Source organism: Pelodiscus sinensis, chromosome 23, assembly GCF_049634645.1.
Source record: "Pelodiscus sinensis isolate JC-2024 chromosome 23, ASM4963464v1, whole genome shotgun sequence".
Classification (NCBI taxonomy): Eukaryota; Metazoa; Chordata; order Testudines; family Trionychidae; genus Pelodiscus; species Pelodiscus sinensis.
In genome coordinates, this window is record NC_134733.1 from 19066420 (window position 1) to 19084003 (window position 17584).

The following is a 17584-nucleotide window of genomic DNA, read 5'->3' on the forward strand; positions in this document are numbered from 1 at the left end:
TACTTCTGTGATACTCGTTTAATTAAACTTTGTCTATTAATGGCCAAAGATTATCTTGTTTGTTTTTCACTGGGCTGAAACCTTTCATGCCGCTTGGTGTTGAGATTGCAAGTAGGGGGGAGAAAACCTCCAACCAGAGTATTGATAGGACTTGGAGGCTATGCCTACTCTCCAGTAAAATCCCCCACAGCTGGCTTGTGACATCTGACTTAGGTTTGGGATGTAGGGCAGCAATGGGCAATCGTGGTGAGAGGCCCTCCTTTTCAGTGGGCTGCAAGATGGTTGTAACCAAGGAGATCTCCCAGGATAGGGCAGTTGTGCTAACTACACTTGAGTACCTAGAATTTGCAGGGTGTGCCGACTGAACTGTAGTAGCGCTGTGATTAGATGCAGAGGGAGCGCACGGCTCTGGCAGTCAATGTTGTGTGCAGTTAGCCTGCACCTCACTTCATGTGTGCTTGCTTCATGTGTGTGTCACTGTAATAATACCAGTAGAGGGGAAAAAACTATGCAAACGGAAACCAATAAAATCTGGCAACCCTGCACCTGGGTGACAGTAAATGTCTCGTGGGCCATACATAGAACTCTGATGGGCCACATGCAGCACTTAGGCCACAAGTTGTCCACCTAAGAGGGCTATACAATTGTAGTGTAGACATTTGGGCTTAGACTGCAGCCTAGACTCTGGGACCCGCTCCCTCATGGGGTCCTGGAGCCCTAAATTTGACACTACAGTTTTACTGGCTTGAAGCCCGAGTCCTTGAGTGTGGGGGGAAGCTGCAGCCATCTGTGTTTCAGTCGTGTAGACATACCCTAAGAAACTACAGTCTTTTTATTCAACTCTGACCCAAACCCAAGGGTGCTTTATATGGCTGAATCCAGTATTGCAGCCTGCCGGGACCCATGTAGAATCCTGTTGACTTCAGTGGCACTCTGTGCAAGCCGAAGGATTTGGCAAGGATTATGTTGCAGGGTTGGGACTTGAGTTGGTTTTCTCTAGCTATTTATTAGCAGTGACTTTCAGTATGTTATTGGAGCACTGGGCATCTTGAATTGCATGCATAAAACTTGCAGATGTTTTTGCAACATCTTTCTAGTTAATTAAATTAATTCTATGGAGCATTAAAACGTATGTGTTGCATAGTGATGCAGTTTTTGTTACAGCATAGGCTGGAAACCATCAATTACTTTTAAGGAAAAAAACCAAGACAACTCTATGGAAAATAGAATTCTCTAAGATGTGTTTTGGTGTTTTATTTGACAAGTGTCCTTAAAAAAAGATGATTGTTCAGCTTTGGGTATTTAAACAGAAAAATATGCTTTTTAGCTTTCACCGTGTCTAGTTTGTAACCTAAAATTAAAAGGAAGTCCTTGAAATTAAACCCTTAATTAATGGCCTGAAAAGCAAAATGTTTAGTATGAGGATAGTATTTTCCTCTGATTTTCAGACTTCACTGATTTCCGTGTAGTTACTCCAGATTTATCCTTTTGTAACTGAGGCCACGTCCACATTGGCGGAGAAAATCGATGCATGGTATGCAAATCCAGCTACCTGCATTGCCTGGCTTCAGTCAATGTACCTTGCACCTTGCGGCCTCAGAGCAGGAGGTTGATGGGAGAAATACTCCCCTCAGCTTCCCTTGTTCCGTGCGACAGCTTAGAGTACTAGTGCCCGTTGGGGGTGCCCTCAGCATTCGATTTAGCAGGTCTTTACTAGACCTGCTAAATCAAACACCGTAAGATTGATCACCAGAGTGTCAGTTCTTTATCAAGTGGAGATGTGCTGTTAGATCAGAACTTGTTCCTTTAGAGTTCACAAGATGGGGTTTTCTTTTATGCCTTCTTGATAAATGTATTCAGGTTCAAAGATAGTAGACTATTGTTTTAAAAATACTCAGCAGCATTATGGACCTGATTATCCATCCCTTACCCAGCAACACTCCCAGTGAAATCAGTGGGCATGACGCTGGTATGAATTTACAATGGTGCAAATGTGGCATAAGTGTGATGGAAGTCAAGGATGAATGAGTACAGACTGCAGCATGAGGTCCAATACCGATATTACAGTATTCCTATTTTGTCACTAATAAGAAACATACAATAAGCCTGTGAATTCCTGCAGCAAAAGTTTAGCTGTGCTTGGCTTTTTGCCTCCTCTTTTTGTCATAGGAGTTTAGCTTTTTGCAAAATCAGTGAAGGGTGTTAAACTGAGGAGTAGATAGGTTTATTTTCCATGCAGATATTTGGGCCAGGTTGAGCAGTAAAGAGTGTTATAAAATGGGTGTGTCAGTGATAAAGTGGTATAACTTGCACCAATTTAGCATTCAGTGGGTGCATAAAATGATGGTACAGAAGGTGTGAGTCTCATAATATTTGCTGTTTTCTTAAAACATCAGTGTCTGGAAGCAAATGATTATTTTAAAATCTCTGGTTTTTTAATTTATGTTTCTAGACCTTGTGGCCGTGGAGAAAAGTTGTAAAATGTGACTTTGGTAATAGCTCAAAACCAAAAGGCTACAAAAAAGGGACCCCGAATATAATGACTTTTAACTCAGCCTCATAAGTTTTAGGGGCCTGAGGCATGGTTTTTGAATGCTTGGAGTTGACAACACTGTCTTCTGTCCAAGATGTGTCTTACACCACCACTTACGTCATAATTGAATTTGTCCCTGTGTCTTTAAGGAAATCAAGGCTTTTTCAAGTAAAAAAAAAAAGGCAGCCATAATGAGTCTTGAATGAATGGCATCTGCACACCTGTTTAATATTAAGATCAAGCGTTCAGTGCTTTGTGGCTTTAGCTTGAAATTCAAGTTCCTTTGAGTCATCCCTTTCGTCTTTTGTTTGGGTGGAAAAAAGGAGTGGCAGCAAATGGCCTGCAGCTAAAAAATGAAAGAGTTGGATTAATTTTTAGAAATAAGTTAGTCTTGGCATTTGGAGCATTTGTGCTAGTACAGATTTTCATGCATCTTTTTATTTTCTTATGAGTTTAGCAGTTCACTGCTCAAGATGAAAGATAATGTTATGGAAAAGATTTAAAACGTGATACAGGCTGTATTGGAAGGATAGGAAAGATTTAGGCTCTGAATCACAGTGAACTGTATCAGTATATGGAAATAGAGAATAGTTATGAAAAAGATTTACCTTTGCCATTCTGCCTTGCATATAAAAGGGAGTGGCGCTTTAAATAGCACAGTTCACACTGGGCCAAATTCTGGAGATCCTTAATTCACTTTTTATTTATGGCTTTGTGCAATTAAAGACTAAATCCTACTGACATCAGATTGTACTGGTAACTGTGTTAGGGTGTGATCCAAAATCAATAGACGTCAATGGAAATACTGGAAAAACTTAAAATACAACAAATAGTCTAGTAGCACTTTAAAGACTAACAAAACACGTAGATGGTATTATGAGTTCAATCCACTTCTTTAGATGACCGAAGTGTTGGAAGTCCAGATGCAAGAATGAATAGGGGTATAGGAAAGGGGGGTGGCGAGAAGGAAAAAAAATAGAAGGGGAGGAAGAAAAAAAGACAGAGAGTAGATAAGCTTCAGAGGGATAGCGGAGTGAGTCTGTAACAGGAAAAACTTAAAAAACAACAATAGTACTGTCATTGACTTCAGTTGACTTTGAATCGGACCCCTCTGCAATATCAGAACCAGGTCAAGTGTCTTGCTTTAATTCCAGCATCCTCACATTGGATAAAATTCTATGTTACTAGAGTTACTTTAGTGACATCAGTTGAATTAATCCAGATTTACTCCATTGTAACCAAGAGCAGAATTTGCCTGTGTAACCACTCCAGAAACTGGATCTTTCTTGGCAGTGAATTGCAGTTTGAGTGTCAAACTCTGCTCTTAAATTACTGCTGGAAATCTAGAATAACTTGATTTGCTAGCGTTACTGGAATTTATACCAGTCTGAGAGCAGAATTTGTGTATGAATGTATATAATGTAATTTTAAGTTTCCAAAAATGAACAAGTAAGGATCACAGTAGTTAAAGGGCGCTATTCACCATTGAATTCAGTTTTGTGTTGATTTGACTTTGTTTTCACTGGATTTATACCAATCACCTAGACCCAGAATTCATACATCTGGTCTAACCTTTATGTTGCTCCTTCATGCTATCCTTAAAGTCTTTAAGGAGCAGCTTATGCTCTTTGTGGCAGACCCGAAAGCCCTTCTGTTTATGCTGCTGTATGACATTCCTTCTTTATGACATTTGCATGAAAACAGCTCCTTTTTTGCTTAGAAGTTCCCTCTCCTTCTGTTTGCTTATTTTCCCCATCTGAGATCATAATCTTCTGTGACATCACAATTAGTTGTTGTGGAGACAATTGTAAGGTCACAAAGCAAGCATTAGCGAGAAGAAATGTAGAGTGGAGAAGATCCTGTTTTCATGCAAACTTAAAAAATAAAAAGGGTTTGAGAGGGAGGGGGAAGTCCAAAGCAGCTGCTTCTTCAGTTTTCCTTAAGGCTCCATAGGTCAGACCCTCTCTTGGTGACATCATGGAGTAACAATGGAGTTACTCCAGATTTCCCCTGCAGAAACTGGTTCCGTAATTATAGAGGACATTCCAGTCTGGCTGTCGGTGGTTCTGTTTTGGCAGTCGATTGCTGCTGCTGCGTAGGATCTCCTTTGTGGGCTACTGCTGTAAGGACAGATCAGACTTGCCTCCTTGGAAAACTTTTTGAAAGATTGGCACAGCAGATACACATCCTAAATTACTAGTTTGCAAGGTCACAATTACCAGCTCAGTTGCTCTTCTTTCTGCTCCTTTGGACATACTCACAGTGCTTTTTTTTGTTTGTTTCTCTCCTCCAGCCCCCCACCCCCCAGCTCCTTGTTTAGCTGCTCTGCCCCAGTGCATCTTGGGATTTCCCCTTTGCTGAATGGGCTGCTTGTTTCATGGGGAGGAAGTGAGGGCCCTGTTAGATTAGGAGGGGATGGATGGGGAATGTCCTGTTTCATATGCAAACCACACTGAACCAAAAAAAAAAAAAAAAGCGTTCAATAAAACCATCCGTGTCACAGGCTAGCAGAGCAGCTGCTGGCTTTTTTAGAAAGAACATTAATATTTCAAAGATTACAGGAGCATTTAAAAATGAACTAACAGAGACAAGGGCTGTGGATGGGTGGAATCTATACTTTTGGATACTCATGAATGGGGTGTACCTTTAGATTTTACTGCAGGGCTCCATAGTCCAGCCCGCACCTCTCATGATACTTAGACTGTTTCCTAGACACTGCATGAACTGAATGGGTTTGAGTCTCCTTTCACTTGCATCGCTCTTACTTCTGTGTAATTGTGACTTCAGTGGAGTTACTCTTGATTAGGCCCCATTCGTTATTTATTTATTTGGAGACAAGAACGCCCGACTCTGTTTTAGGCTTACACTAGTGTAAATTGGGAATAACTCCACTGAAATTAATGGAACTGCTGGTGTAAAATAGTGCAAGCCAGAGCAGAGAGAAATAAATAGAAGTCCTCTCATTGCGTCATTGATTAGAATTCTATGATCCATGGAGTATAAGATTCCATAAAATTCTGAAGTCTGAGGGTACATCTACACAGCAACATTATTTTGAACTAACTAGCATTATTTCGAAATAGCTTAGTTCACATCTGCACAGCAGGCAGTTATTTAGAAATAAGGTCAAAATACTGTCAAGCTGGAGGATACTTTCTTCGACTCCTGAAACCCTCATTGTACGAGGAGTAAGGGAAGTTGGAGGAAGAGCGCTCTATTTCGAAACAAGCGCTGTGTAGACGCTCCCAATTTCGAAATTAGCTATGCAGTTGACGTAGCTCAATTTGCATAGCTTATTTTGAGGTAAGCCCTGCTGTGTAGCTGCACCCTGAGGGATGAAGGGGATGGGGAGGGGAAATACAGCTTTTACTCCTGACACTGCTGTTTTCTGCAGGCATCACTGTAGGTTTAAATTCAGAAAGGACAATTTAGATACAATGTGCATACTTGTCTATTTATATTTGTCTGGTTAACCAGACACTTAATAATGAATACTGGTGAGTAACTATTTAAATGTGATGTTTGTGGTTCCCCCACCCCACAGGAAGTCTTTGTATATTAGAAATATATAAAAATAAGTTTTATCATTCTAATACTCCTTCTGTTATCTATAAACATGTAAATGCCAGGAGCTGGCTGCCACTCCCAAGCATGCTGTTTTAAATCCCAGTAACTCCATTGACATGAAGATAGTTACATTAGTTTGTGTGGTGGAATCAGGATTATAGTGTGTGTAAATTGGTTCCAGGAAGGTTAAGGTATTAGGGTCCAGATTTGTTGTCTGCAACTGGAGTTGCACACGTTCCAGATTCCTTAGCACAGCCGGAATTTATTGGTTTTCCTTCTGAATTAATGTGTGTGTTATTGGCTTAAGAAGGTACCTGATTGAAGGGCATAACTCATTAAATAATTAATTAGCTAATTTTTCAGGAGAATTTTGAGTTGCAGGTCTTGATTCTGATCTCATTTTACATTGCTTTTACACTGGTGTAATACCATCAACTTAAAGAGAGTCATTCCTGATTTATAGTGGTGTGAGATCTGAAAATCGGTGCAATGGATTTAATCCCTGTGGATTCGAGATAAACAATCCCACATGTCTTTTTTGTGGCTTTCACCATTCCTTGCCATGATTCCAAGAGAATAGAACTGGTACAGTTTGAGAAATAATATTGCAGTCCCAAAATATTGGTCACAAATTCCAGTGTACAGAAACTAGAAAACCTGCTGTTCTGCAAAGCTGTCCTACTACTGTTTGATATATGATATGTTTGTGGCCTGCATGACAGGTTCAGATTCTGCAGTATCTCAGTTTTCATTTTAAACCAGAAGTTTCATTTTAAATCAAAAGTTTCTAGCCCTCGCGGCTGTCGCAGCAGCCTTCCAAATGTGAGCAGTGTAAAATCAATGCACTCTCGTCTTCCTGAATCTGCAGACATCCCATGGCAAGGATGCAGAGGGGCGAAGTTCCCTTTCCCCGGTATGTTGTGGGGAGTTTATAGTCCTGATTTGAAACCCCAAACCATTATCATAATTAAACCTAGACAGCAATATCTCTCCCCCTGCTACCCCTCCGGCTGAACAAGTTTGACATCCCTCTGATAAGGCTGTATCCTCTAATTTAGTTAGGCTATGTCTACACAACAGCGTTATTTCGGAATAACTGAAGTAGTGCACGTCTATACAGCAAGCCCATTATTTTGAAATAAATTTAAAATAACGGGCTTCTTACTCCAACTTTTGCAACCCTCATTGTATGAGGAGTAAGGGAAGTTGGGGGAAGAGTGCACTATTTCAAAATAACTGCTGTGTAGACAGCACCAGAAGTCGAAATAAACTGTTTCGACTTAAGCTGCGCAATTAGTGTTGCTCAAGTTGCATAGCTTTTTTTGAGCTAGCTCTGCTGCACAGATATGCCCTTATTGACCATGCAACTGATGGGTCTCCCACTGTTTTCCTTCCACAGTCTATTATAGACTGCCTCGTTACAATATTTTTTTCCCTGATGAATAGCTGATTATTTTTGGCTACAGAACTTCTTTCTGCCTTCCCCATGTGCTTCGTGGAAAAGCAGAGTAGTCATTTGTTGATTCTCCATGCCCCTCTTTTTGGGGCTCCAAGTTGAGCATGCAGCCTCTGGGTCTATTGGAAAAACAGGCCCCCCCCGCCAGAGAGTAACTGGAGCTGTACATCAGATTCAAGCCTTGGGCAGTACGATAAAGAGCAACAGGGACCACTTGCTGAGTTGCAAGTGTCTGTTGTGTTTGGATCTCAAAATGGATTTGATGCTCAGAGGCCCCGGCATAGTACAGCAAAGGTGCAGAGCAAGTGAGTATCCAAGATTTCAGATGGCGTTATCCAGTTCCTTCAGAAGCTGCTGATACTGCTTTTTGTTGTCCCCTGTTTATTTTACCTGTATGTAGCCTTTCTCTACCCAGGAAGGGGCATATGTGTTGCCCAAACCGTTTATACTTGGGAGTTGAATGAAATGCAAATGCAGTCAATTAAGCAAGGGGTTTTTAATTAGCAGTTTAAGTTCATGTGTGAAGTGCCTTGCCTTAATTACTTGACAGTTTTGTTGTAAATTTGCTAAGTTTTTTCCTGCAGAACTATCAAAACTGTGATTTTTTTTTTTTTGGGTAACATTCGAGAATCCCCAGTGCATCTGACCTTCATGCTTTTTTGTCTCCATTTATAAAGCTCCTTTTGGAAGGTGTGGAGATGCAGTAAAACCCTGTTAATTGCCTCAGATTAAAGCATGTATTACTTTTCTTTTGCTCGCTCTTAAAAAAGAATTAATGGATGGCTTGTGTGTACTGAGCTGTGTGTGTTTCAACTGCTGAAGTTACATTGACATATAAATTGCAGCATTTTTGTGGTGTAGTTATGTTGTGCTGGTGCAAAAGATGATTTGTGTTGTTCAAGTTGCTTTTTACACCAGCGCATTATGAGTGTGCTTGATGTTTGCAAAGAAGCAACCATCCTGCAATGGCAGTGATGCAAAAAGCTTAAAACCCCATTGTAGTAAGCCTTTTGTGTTCTGCTGATGTCAAATTTTCTGGCAGTCCAGCACTACCAGATTCCTTGGCCCTAACACACCATTCAGGAGTGGCAGAGCTTTGAGAGTGGTGCAGCTTTGCTCTGTGGGTCTTTCGGGATAACTTCCATCTGGGTAACGCTGGCATTAGGAGGGTAGCCCTCTTTAACTTGGTAGGGTAGCGGGGGAGAAGAAGGCATCCTTGTCCCAGTGATGGCTTAGAAAAGTAAGGTGCAGAGGAGAACGGACAATCCCCCAGAAAAGACAAGGTGGACAGTGAATTTGACATCATCTGACTTGGCCTTCCAGTTGAACAATAGCCCTAAAACAATCCTGCCGAACAAAGATGGCAATACTTGGAGCCCTGGCTGGCCTTCAGCAGTATCCCGGAAAAGCAATGCTGTGTCCGAGGAATGCGTCCGCTTTTTCGGATTTTTTTTCTAAAAAGTGGACGCGCTCTTTCGCCATCCCTGTAAACCTTGTTTTATGAGGAATAAAGGATATGTCAAAAGAACGCTTTTTCCCAAAATTTGACACGGTGTAGAAGTGCCAAATTTCGGAAGAGCCTCTTTCGACGGTAAAGCAGAAAAAGATATGCAATTTGCGCACTGCCAGTTGCGTTTCTTTTTCTGACTTACCATTGCAGTGTAGACATAGCCATTGTGTCCTTAACTTTTAAAATAGCCCTTGCTCCTTTCTCGGGGCTTTTACAGATGTAGCTGCATGAACATCGGGGTGATTCCCACCCCTGTGAGGTTAGAACCCTGCCCTGCATTTGTTGAGTGCTTTCATTTAAAAAAAATGGAGGCTATTCTGAAATCTGACTCCCATGAGATTTCAGAGTGCAGAAGGGTCAGGGCTTTGTTCTTTTCTTTCCATGGTCATAGGCTGAGTGTAGGGCTAAGCCAGCTGTGTGATTATAGGCAGTGTCCCTGCAGGAACTCAGTGTCATTCAGGATATGTCCATGCAGCAGCTAGGAGCGTGCTTTCTAGTGCAGGTAGATGGACGTGCTCACTTGACTTGAGCTAAAATCCAGAGCAGTCGGGGATGGCACGGGCAGTGGCTAGGCCTAGCCACCCAAGTATGCATGTAGGGGGTCTTAGCAGGTTTGTATTTAGGCAGCAAGCCTGAGCTGTCTGTGCCTGCCCTGCCTTCCACTGCTCCCTGCTACACTGCTGCTTTTAGGCTTTGTCTACACTGAAAAGTGTAAAGCGCAGTCATGGCGGCAGCCCTTTAAATTGAAAGAGTGGCCATGGCAGGAGAGCTGGTGGTAGAAATTGGTAAATTTCACCAGCTGACTTTGGTTCCGTGAATATGTCAAACATACATCTTTGGGTTCCTTTGTCTTTTACATAGAAACATTCATCCCTTTCTTGTAAATTTTGATCCCCCCACACATATCCCAAATTTTCATGGGTCACACATTGAAACATGTCAGTGGTTTTCCATTGTTGGTTTTCCTTGTATGCCCAGAAGTGATGATCAGTGGAACACATAATCCAGCTCACAAAAAATTTGATTCCCATAGGGACCACTGGATAGGTATCAATAGTTAGGCTAGGGTATACAGATACTATGCCGGGAGAGAGCTAGCCAGCTGTCTGTCCTCCAAGGCAGGTGGAATTTAAAGTCTACAGTTCTGAATATCTTCACGGTGTAGGCAGGTCATATCTGCGTGTTGGCTCTGAGAACGGCTGCTATGATCTCTTCCCTTTATTCTGGGGGTGTGCAGCAGGTAGGTGAGGTTTGACCTGAGAGCAGAATTGAATGTGAACCTATGGTTGTGGCTTGCCTTGCCTCTTCTCTGGGCGCCGAACTCCCATCGACACCAATAAGTAAGTAAATAGATTTTTAATTTTTCTCCAGTGCCTCTGCCCAAAAGCCTCTAGACACCTTAATCAAAATGCAGAATTAACCAAAATTAACCTCCATAGGCTGCCTGCCCAGACAAATACAAAAGTGGCAGAGAGGAACATCCCTAGCCTTGCCTTTTATCTGCACTCTACACAGGGTATCAAACCAACAAACAAAACTACAATAAACCTTAACTTCAAAGGGGGACACAAAAGGGTCAGATTCTTGTCCTCTTTGAGGCTTGCCATGTTCTCTGGCAAACAACTTGCCAGAGGGCTCTTGATTGCCCCTTTGTGGAGATCACCTTTTCAGATCAGCCAACACTTTCTCCGGCGTCCTCAAGCTGAAGATCTCACAGAGTCTGCGAGTCATTAATACATTTAGCTTGTGGAGTAGGTTCAGTGGAGCATCAAGACGAGAAGTGACTTGCTGCTGAGTCACTGAGGGAGGGAACTCAGGTGTCCCGACAGGACCTGTGCATCAACCACAAGACCCATCCTTGAGCTACTATAATATTTCTGAGTTGAACGCTTGCTTCAGCTCCTGAGTCTGTGGGAGCAGTACATGCACATGTGGAAGGAGAATTTGCCCTCCAGAAATGCAGTTCGCTTCCTCACCCTCGCTTCCTACACCAGAAGAGTGGAAGCCGCAGGAAAACCCTCATCGGCTCTTGCAGTGTCAACGGGTACGTCTAGACTACATGCCTCGGTCGCCAGAGGCATGTAGATCAGGCTACCAGGCATAGGAAAATGAAGCGGCGATTTAAATAACTGCCGCTTCGTTTAAATTTACATGGCTGCCGTACTGAGCTGACACACAACTGATCAGCTGTTTGTCAGCTCTGCGCTGTAGTCTGGACGCACGGGTGTCGACATCAAAGGTATTTGTCAACCACCCAGGTAAACCTCATCCCAGGAGGCATACCTGGGTGGTCGACAAATGCCTTTGACGTCGACACCCGCGCGTCCAGACTACCGCACTGAGCCGACAAACAGCTGATCAGCTGTTTGTCGGCTCAGCACGGCAGCCATGTAAATTTAAACGAAGCGGCGATTATTTAAATCGCCGCTTCATTTTCCTATGCCTGGTAGCCTAATCTACATGCCTCTGGCGACAGAGGCATGTAGTCTAGACGTATCCTAAGTTTCATGTTGGCTTGTAATTATGTGGATCCCCACAGAGGCCTGTTCTTCCCCTTGTGTGCAGACCGGGGGCTCTTCAGTTGTACAGAACCTCAGGCGTGTTGTAAACTCCATTCTGATCCTTCATGCCCACTTTCCCTTTTTGCCTGCGAGTTTTGGTTTGTGGAGATGCTGGGGTTGGTTAGCAGATTCCTTACCCTATCAGATATATCAGACTGTCAGCTCCTTCTCTCCTAGAGATTCCGAACTCCTGGGGGCCTCTGATGTCTGGATTACAGGACTTCTTCTCAGATCACTTGAAGTTCAAGCCTTCATTAAAGCAGTGCCCTGCTTTAATTCAGGCTGAGCTGCCTTTTCTGTTAGAGAAACACTCACCCCCCTCCTCACTTACCTCCTTTTTAGAAGGGTTTATAACCCATCTGTTTTAATTTACTTAGGGCCGAAAAATCTTCCCTCCAGGAGGGAAGGAAGTCCCTCCTTCTTTCACAATTTTACTTACTCTGTGTGTGTAAAAATGATTCCTCCTCTGTTCATAATGTTTGTGTCAGTTACCACTTTCAAAATAGGGGTTTCTGAAAGGCTTTTGTTCAGAGTTAGCTGGCAATTTGGGGTGGCTTTTCATTTGGAAGGTGCCTTTTGAAAACTTTTTGCCTTTCAGCCTCTGAACTCAGGGTTGTGTGTGCCCCATGGGAGAGTGAGTGGTACCATTCATCCCTGACTCTTTCTCTTAGTGTGGTTTGAGGGAGTGCATGCACGTCTGTGCTTTAATAATAATAGTAGTAATAATAATAATTAATAATACTTTTAAAGAAAGTTAAATTTTATTCTCCTCCTGACTATCATAACATTAAATACTCATATCTACCATAAAACTCCTAGTACTGATACATTCTTTTCTGTGCTCCCAAGAACTTTTTAATTTTGGTTGGTATCAAATCCGGAGTAACTCCCATTGAAGTAGATTGCGTTAGCCTTGTATGAAACTCTTGTGAGAGCAGAGTCCAGCCCAGTATGCAACTTCCACATCTGTGTACAAAAGTGACACTACTAACAACATTCCCCGTACGCTAAGCCACATCACCTTGTGATACATAAACCAATAGAACTTGGGTGTATTGGTTTAAATTAAGTTACTAAAAAAGCTAAGAATGACTGTGCTTTGAGTGCACGTAATTTTGGAGTAAGCCCCATTGAACTCACTGGCACTTCTGTTTCTTGAGAAAACCAATATAGAATAGGGTTCTTTTAGAAAAACTGAGTTATGCTGAAGTAAAATGGGGAATAATCTTTTATGGCATCACCATTGTTGTCTGTGGCCATGATGTTCCAAAATAAGGGGCACGTATTATGTAATATAAAATAAGAAAAAGACAGTGGCAACTAGCAACTCTAGATTTCTCTTACTGCAACTTTCTGTGCTGTATACTTGGGTGATAGATTCTAAACCCAGTTAACTAATTAAAAAAGCCATCAGGATTAGCTAAGCTAAACTTTTTTTTTTTTCTAGCAGCATCCCAGCACAGTAAACAGCTTAGGAATTTACTTGTCAAATCACACTTATACTAGAAGATGTGGATAGAGTGTTGAAGAATGATGCATTGGGTTTTTACCCATGAATGCTGATGCCCAAATACAACTGTTAGTCTTTAAGGTGCCACAGGACTCTCTGTTGTTTTTTTTTGAATTATTTGTTACTAACTGGTTGATCCACTCAGCCATATCCACAGCTTTATCCACATTATTTTCTCCCGATAAGTCATTTTCCTTATGATGTTTCATTCTTGCAACTAGGCCCTGCATCTTTTTGCACTGCTTACACTTGATGCATTTTCCTTTTTTAACCAGGGAACAAATATCTTCAAAATATTCCCAGAGAGGGTTTCTCTTGCCCAGAAGCCATGGTAATTTTTCTGTGACAAAAGTGTGGGGGAATATGGGAAGTTGTTTGTGTGCTGAATAATGCTTTCCCTTTTCCTTTTCAGTTCGCTCCACTGTTCCTTTCTATGCTGCCTCCGTCCTTGCCTATATATTGTCTCTCTCTCTTTAAGATAATGTTTTAAGTAACTCCTCTGCCATGCTTGGCCCAGGTCTGCCACCACATAAGCACAGAACAAAAACAGTCATATCCAGCCTTTGTCTTTCTTTGCACATGTTACTTTTTAGTCTGCTGAGAAACAGAAATTGAAAGCCCAGAACTTTCAAGAAACAAGTGCTGGTAGTTAAGCTGGGCAGACTAGAGAAGTGTTTCTCAACCAGTGGTACGAGTACCCTTAGGAGTAGTTGAGAGAAGGCTTGGAGGGGGGGGGGAGGAGTACATCAACACAATTGAGAAAACTGAATTTTTGTTTTAAGTTTTACAGCGCTTTATTATTTTTGCACTTTTTACACCCAAAAATGTCATCGCCCGCAAGGCTATGATTAAGTTGTTTAAACAAATCTGTTGCAATTGGAGAGAAAAAAATGCATGTGTTTGAAAACTGTAGGTACTGGGGATACTTACAATTTTTTTTAAAAGGGGGGTACTTTATAAAAAAAAAAGGTTGAGAAACACTGGACTAGAGCTATTAATTAATTTTCATGAGACTAGGGCCAGGCCTACACTAAAAGGGAACATCGAATCAAGATGCACAATTCCAGCTCTACTAATTATGTATCTGGAGCTGACGTATCTTGTTTTGCATTTTCCTGGCAATCCACATAGCAGGAGGCTGATAGGAGCAAAGGTTTCCCTTACTCCTTGCAGGAGAAAGAGTACTGGCCACTAAGGGAGGCACTCTCTGAGTTTGATGTAGTGAGTCTCAACTAGTCTCGCTAAATTGGACTCTGGAAGATAGATCACGTCAGCGGCAATCTTCTATTTAGTGTAGACATAGCCTATGTGTACTAGTAGCGTCCCAGAGACCAGAGGTGCTACTGCCACGGCCACGTGGTTTCCGGCCTTCCCAGAGACTGGAGGTGCCACTGCTGCAGCCACGTGGTTCCCACGCCGTCCCCAGAGGCTGGAGGCGCCGCTGCCTCAGCCACGCTGTTCCCGGCCGGTCCCAGAGGCTGGAGGTGCCACTGCTGCGGCCACATGGTTCCCAGGACGTCCCCAGAGGCACTGCCTCCTTCCACTACCGCCAGGGGTGAGGGAAAGGGGAGGGCTCTAGTGGCAGTGCAGGCTTCCTGCTGTGGTGGTGGGGGGGGACTGAACTCCCGCCACGTGCTGCTCAGGATCCGCATGCCATAGGTTGCCAAGCCCTGTCCGAGAGTGACGGATGTTGAAGGTAGCGCATTGGTACTGAAATGCTATTGAGAGCCCCACAGCGAGTGAGTGACAGAGCCATTCAGAGAACCTCAGTTCCCTTTTCTTGTGTATTTCCTGCTCAAGTATACTCCTCGCCAGCTGTGGGGCCAGCATCTGCGTTAGCTTCAGTAGGTGCGCCCTTGCAAGCTTCTGTCAAAGAGCAATGAGGTGCAATGTGAAGGACCAAAACCAAGAGGGAAAACTGGTGGTGGAACTGTGCTTCATCTTAGGGAGAGCTGAACCTGCAGTGAGGCTCTCTCCGGTGGGGGGATGGGTGTGTGGGTGGAGAGACAGGAGACTGATGCTAGGGGAGTTATAGATGTTAGTTATGGGGAAGCCCTAACGAGAAGGAAGTGCAGTGGTCAAAGTGCTAGCTGCACTACTTTTCTAGTTCAGAGGTGTTTTATGTAGGTGAAAAGAGCTTTTGCCTGTGTTGCTATTTCTCTATGTTAAAAAAAAGCTATACCAGTGAAAGGACGTTTTGCTGTTATAACTGAGTCAATGCTAGGGCTTTTAGTTGGTATAGAAATGCTGCCAAAGGGGTGGAGGGGAAGTCACACCTTTAACTGACATTGCTATGCTGGCAAAAGTTTCTGGTGTTGACCTGATCTCAGTCTCGCTTCCTAATAGAAGTTTTCTGCCTGTGTTAGGCCTTTAAGATCAGACCTTAGAATTGTAAAGCTCTTTGTGCCATTATTGTTATTTTAAGATTGTCTCTTGCCTTGCATCTCATGCAGCTTAAAAACCTACGCACAGAGCTGCTCTTTATTAAAACCAGCTCAACAGGACAAGGAGGTTTTTAGATGTGTGGAAAGCGCCAGTGCAAAAGTGGCAAATGCAGTGAGATTCCCTCTGCCCTCAGAAAACCCTGCTAATATGTGACTGTGTTTCTGTTTATACAAAATATTGCTGGATGTGTTGGCTCTGCTCCTGTAAATGTGAGCAGGTGTGGGTGGGTCAAGAAAAAAAGGAGTGGGGATTGAGCAGAGAAAAGTCACTTGTACATGTTCTCCATGTAAAAAGGAAATATATGTAAATAGAGTCTGTTATTTAGAGTTCTGGGACAGATTTAATTATCTGACCCACCTTTACCCCGGGTACAGGCAACAGATAATTCTATTCCCCTTTCCTTCTTTTTTTCCTGTCAACTAAGATTCCTGACATAACCAAATAAAAAGGCTTGTAAAAAAAAAACCCAAAAAACCCAAACCAAACCACAAACCCAGAATGGATCAAACAGGGGCTGCTGTTAGGGATGTTAAACTTAGTTTAATATACTAACTAGCAGGCACTTAATACATTTAAAAAGTAAAGGCACTGCATCTGGGAGTGGGGAGGAGGAAGCGACTAATCGTGGGACTAATCGCTTACCGGATAGTCGACTAGCTTTTGCTTATTGGATAGTCGACTAATCGCTTACATCTCTAGCTGCTGGTGTATATGGTTTTCATGGCATTATGCCCACTTATACCAGCAGAGAATATTTGTCCCGATAACTGCACAGACGTAGCAAAGCCAGATCTTTTGCAGAGCAAAGATAAGCTGTTGGTGTCACTCAGCCATATTGACCTCAGAGCGTAGCGTTGTTGAACGTGATGCAACTCGTCCAGGGCTGCTATTCTTCTTCTCCTCCTCCATGTGCTTTATGCACCCTTGAGTCCTTTAATGGGGATGCTAGAGTAGACACACATTGGAAATCCGGCCACCCACTGCCATGCTCCTGTGTACTGCTTGTGAAACGGGAGACACTGTTCCAGTGCTAAGTCTCTGATAGCCCTTTTCCCCCAGCTATAAGGCAGAGTTCAGGAAAACAGCTGGCTCCTTGTTTTATAAAAATCTCTCCAGGCACCAATCAGGTGGTGAGTGCAGGAGCTAGGGATTGGGCTACTCTTCTCAGTTTATCTCCCATTGAGGAGACCTGTCATTCTTAGGCAGTAGGGCAGCTTATTCTTCATCTAGGGATGTAAATACTCATTAAAAAAGTTAACTGGTTAAACAATGTAATTTTAATTGTTTTAATCATGGAAGGCTGGGACGGGCTGCTCCAGCCTGGGGCGGGCCCACCATGTTGCCGGGAGGAGAGGGCTGCTTTGGTCCAGGGTGGGCCTGCCATGTTGTAGCCGGGGGAAAGGGAGTGCTTTGGCTGGCTCAGCTGCCATGGGTGGGGAGCTGCTCCCTGGGCCCGGCCCTCCAGTTAACCAGTTACTGGGTGGTAAGTATGCTGGTAAGACTAATACTTACTGGGTAACCGGTTATACTTTTACATCCTTATCTTCACGGTAGCTGTTGGCCGCAGGCGCTGCTCCCTCACCTGTCTGCAGTGCTTGGGCTTACAGAACCTCACATGGGGCAGTTAGGAAGGCGGGGTGAACATTCAGCATGGAATATCCCTGATGCAATAGTGCTGGGCAGTCCAGGGTGTAATGGGACGCCAAGCAATCATTGTGCAGGCAAACGGACGCGTAAGCAGAAATGGTGCTACGTTGCTTCAAAGCTTCCGAGGATGGTAGGTCAGATGGCATTAAGGGAGGACGACTTCCCCAGTTCCATTCTTCTCAGCAATGTTTCTTTTACTGTGTTTCATTCATGTGCGGATTTTGTACATCCACGTGCAGACTAAATATTGTTATGTGCACAGAGACATGTGCAAATGTGCACCACTAATGGAAACCAAAGCCTACTTGTGGGTGCTCTGCTAATCAGCTTGGCAGCATTTGAATCTCTCCTGAGC

General features: G+C 43.2%; 1 protein-coding gene across 2 annotated transcripts in view; it reads left to right on the plus strand.

The window, feature by feature from the left end:
* SKI (SKI proto-oncogene) overlaps positions 1-17584 on the plus strand; it is a 159984-nt gene that overhangs the window by 11538 nt on the left and 130862 nt on the right. The gene's annotated exons all lie outside the window — the stretch shown is intronic.